Below are 4441 nucleotides of genomic sequence, written 5' to 3'. Positions count from 1 at the left end.
CGGTATTATTTTTCCTCCGTCTCACCTGTGTTTAAAAAAAAAAGGTCCTTTGTGCGGCAAGAACACGCTGTAGCGTGGATTGCCATGCGCACTTCAGCTTTTTTAGTATCATGCCTGAACATGGTTATAGAATGGTATTAACTCATGCGTCTATAATAAAAAATCAAAGGCGCTACTGTGAAAATCGCCGTAGCCATGGAGAATTGGTGTGGTGTTAGGGAAAGCGTATAAGGCCATCCTTGCCGTATCTTTTGTTACACAGGTGTCATACAGAGAGTGTGGGGTTTGGCATTGTGTTAGGCCTAGGTGTGTTTTAGTGTGGCTATATATCTCTACATGTGTTGACCAAATTATAGAGATAAAACGGACTTTTGTATTTCACATTACCTTGAAATAACACGTATTAACACAGAATTTTCACTTTCCAGATAGAGAAACATCCTGAAGTGTGGGACCGCGCCAGCGAGGCATACAAAGGAACATACAATAAAAGGGATGCTTGGCCAGCAATTGTGACGGAAATATATCCGCAGTGGCCTGACCTGCCAAGAGCTGGAAAAAAACAGATTAGTAAGTTAGTATTATGAGTACTAAGTTGGCCTGTAATTTTTGAAATTAAAGTAATGTTTTTATTTGATTTCATTGCAGTGGATGATGTTAAAAATCGATGGCGCTCCATAATGGACAGGCTGGTAAAATCTATGAAGACACCAAGTGGAAGTTGACCTCCTAGAAAGAAGGCTCCATTTGCAGATCTGCTGCAGTTTGTTTTAACCAGCAGGAATTTGCGGAGGTAAATTGCGCTTTGATAACTGGGGTTGTATATGGCTGTTGTCACAACAATGGATATACGGTGGCTCTAGATGATGACTGGACATTTGTAGTTGTTGTCGTAGTGCGGTGTGTCTCTTTGACAAAACAATGGGGGAATATTGATTTTTGGTAAGCAGAAGTCGAGACTCTGTTTGGTGAAAATAGACAAATGAAAACGTAAAAAAATAAAAAAGTAGCACAAAGGTACAAAATGGCCACATAAGATGGTAAAGATAATAATATGTCCCATATAATGATCCTTATTTTGGCTTCAAAATGCTCCATAGATTATTCCCAAATATGCTAGGCCATAGACTATGTCCCCATATGCTGCTACCCATCTTTGATCACTTGTTTATATTCCGGGAGGTATACTTGATGCTCAAAAAAAGACCCTAAAATCGCATGTCATACCTGAGTGTATCCATTATTTATTTATATATATTTATATTTCTGCTCAGTTATAAAGTTTGACTCTTGTTTTTTGGTGTATAATAATTTAGTTGTTCTTCCTTCTACAGAACGGATGGAAATATCAGTTCCGGGACGTCAACGGCCCCTGAACAGAACAGCCCGGAGCAGGGTCTGGCCGAGGAGGTCCAGGACATGTCTTCCTCTCCAGCTCCTCTGAATGACAGGCCCTCTTCAGCCATTTCCTCCATAGCATCCGAACCTTCTTGTTGTGATTCCTGTTTGGACACCAGTGTGTCCTCTGTCGTGGAGGAGGCGTCTGGCTCCACTGTTGATGCTACTGCATCTGCCGCTAGCAGTACCACAGGTGGTGGTGTGTCAAGGCGCACTTGGATACGGGCAGGTTTTGGCCGTTCCGTGTCATCGACAAGGGCAGCACAAAAAAAGGGACAACAACTGAGACTTCCGCTAGTGCAATTCAACAACTCACTAGCAGAACCCTCAGTCTTATTGATAATGTCAGACACCAAGATGAACTTGACACTTTTGGGATAAACATAGCCAGCCGCCTGAGCTCTATGACACGGGACCGTCGGAATTTAATAATGTCAGCTGTACATGTACTTATTATGTCTGTTGACACAGCATCAAATCCACCACCTTCCAATGACATAATCACTGGGATTATGAACCTTTGTAATCCCCGCAGTGTGCCTCCACCACCACCAGCAGCAGATGCATCGCAGCGGTTTGTGCCGGCGCCATCCTTTCGTCCGGAACATCCAGATTCATTGGTTTATGGCCGCCCAAATCCATCACAAAGTAGTGGACAACATGGAAACTCTCCAATGAGTCAGGTGTTGTCTCAAAATCTATACCCCTCGTATAGCTACGATCCAGACTACCATCAATTTTGATGCTTGGTTAATCAATAAATAACTAGTCTGGTCCAAAAACCCCCGTAGCCACCAGACACCTTGCCTGTCCTGTTGACAGGGTTACATTATTCCGACAATGTTTGTCGTTCTGTTGTAGTATGTTTCATACTGTTTTTTTACTTGTGGTTTATACAAGTTTGTTACTGTTTATATAAAAAATAATGGTTTCAAGACTCAGTGTGTGTGTAAATATATTTTCAGTGCAAAAGACTACTCACTGTAATGAAGCAATAAACACTTGCATTTAGATGAGTCCTCTCCTCTACTAGATTGCCCAACTTGACATACTTTGTTTGTTAATTATCCCACAAAAACAGTTGAAATTTTTGGTTAGTCATTCATACACCCACAACGGACAACGGACAACGCAAACTTCAACAAAATCAGCTGTGGACATAAACTCTACTCACAACACGCTGCATCCTCACTACTATTGGAGCTACCAGCTCAACCAACCACCGTACTGCTGTGACACCCCAAACTACTGCCTCCTTTGTGTACTGTAGTGATATTTGGTATGTTACCCCTTGTAAAGTAACGCACCATGGGCTATATGTTTAAATTAAAAGCAATAATAGTATATATGTTCTGAAAATTGAGTGTAGTGGGAAATGGTGGTGTGTAAAGAATCGATTTTCACAGAGACAAGATTACTGTTTACCAACCGAAAATTTTATTAATTTTTAACATTTTGGCCAAAATTTTTGATCAACATAGAACTCGGTTGCTTGGGATCAATCATCATTTCTTCTCTCATGTACAGGCTGCTCAACACCGGCACTGGAGTATTGCGAGTGCACGGCACCTTCAGGACTCATGAAGTAGTCTGTGAAGGTTTCTTGCACACGCACCCCCGAGTTAGAAAGCCTTCCATGACCCGAGGTTTCGACTGCAACTAATTCAGACACCTGTGACTTCTCATCTACCTCTGTTCTGTATTCTCGAAGGTAGTTGTGGAGTACACAGCACGCCTTAATTACAGTGTCAACAGTGTCAGTCACTAACTGGATGGCTGTGTGAAAGATACTCCACTGACTACACATGATCCCAAAGGCGCATTCCACATATCTTCGTGCACGGCTCAGCCGATAATTAAAAATTATCCGCCGGTCATCCAGTGTCCTTCGTGGGTATGGTCGCATCAGGTTGGTCTTTAAGGGAAAGGCCTCATCCGATACCATCACAAAGGGCACTGGAATTGTGGAACCTGGCAAAGGTCTTGGGGCTGGAAGCGTTCCGCCATGTTGAAGAATTTGCAGTCCGATCTGAGATGATCGCAAAACCCGAGAGTCCCCAGTACTACCATAGGCACCAACGTCGATGGCAACAAATTTGTAATGTGCATCAGCCACCGCCATCAGGACCACTGAAATATACTTCTTATAATTAAAGAAGCGTGAGCCCGTTCGTGGTGGCTTCTGCACTCTCACATGTTTACCATCAACTGCACCTATGCAGTTTGGGAAATCGGCCACAGACTGAAAGCCAGCTGCGACCTGCAACCAAGTCTCCACGGTCGGCGATGGCATGACGATGGGCTGCAACTTCCGCCAGATGATGGCACATGTACACCTCACAATTTGAGAGATGGTGGATTTACCAACCCTAAATTGGAGGTGCAGTGATGTGTAGCTCTCTCCGGTGGCCAAAAACCTGGAAAAAAAAACAAAGAAAAACATGTTTCATGGGGATCTTAAGGGTAAAATGTGTATCCAAAAAAAAAAAAAAAAAATTACCGCAAGGTGATGAGCAGCCTTTCCTCAGCAGAGATGGGTCTTCGCATGACTGTTTCTTGATAATTTAACTCGGGGGAAAGAAGGTCGAGTAGGCGATCAAATGCTGGTATTGTCAGCCGGCAGAAGTTGACAAATTTATCTGGATACCTGAAACAGGAAACAAAATAAAAGGTAATTATTGAACATGATTTGAACAAACAACAAAAAAAATTAACATTATATTTGTTGGTCAATGAGTCCAAAAAACATAAGTTGCCCTACTATATCTTACTTTCTTAAATCCTGGTAAAGAAGATTGAAGTGGCCCTTGTCCTCACGCTCTTGAACTATTGGGTGGACCCACATTCTTTTGGGAGCTGTCCTCCTGTTCCTCCTCCTCGCACGACATCGCTCCTATGGGAGAATTTAATATGAGTCCCAAAAACATCAAAATAAACTGTTAAGAAATATACGGACATAATTTAATGCTAATTTGCAGCATTATTTTTTTAGGCGCATTGTGTGACCAAAAAACAAATGTAATATACAACTAGTTGCACATGC

The 4441-nt window shown here is 42.3% G+C and overlaps 1 long non-coding RNA gene across 1 annotated transcript in view; it reads left to right on the top strand.

Moving 5' to 3' along the window:
• The window catches only part of LOC141100199 (uncharacterized), a 19005-nt gene extending 16723 nt beyond the window's left edge, over positions 1-2282 (top strand). The window contains exons 2-4 of the long non-coding RNA XR_012234627.1: positions 429-570; positions 649-793; positions 1335-2282. This is a non-coding gene — a long non-coding RNA (uncharacterized lncRNA). The remainder of the gene's footprint in view (positions 1-428; positions 571-648; positions 794-1334) is intronic.
• The last annotated feature ends 2159 nt before the right edge of the window (positions 2283-4441 follow it).

This window comes from Dendrobates tinctorius, unplaced genomic scaffold, assembly GCF_039654945.1.
Source record: "Dendrobates tinctorius isolate UK_male_01 unplaced genomic scaffold, ASM3965494v1 ptg000011l, whole genome shotgun sequence".
NCBI lineage: Eukaryota > Metazoa > Chordata > Amphibia > Anura > Dendrobatidae > Dendrobates > Dendrobates tinctorius.
This window is presented reverse-complemented; position numbering and strand designations above follow the sequence as displayed.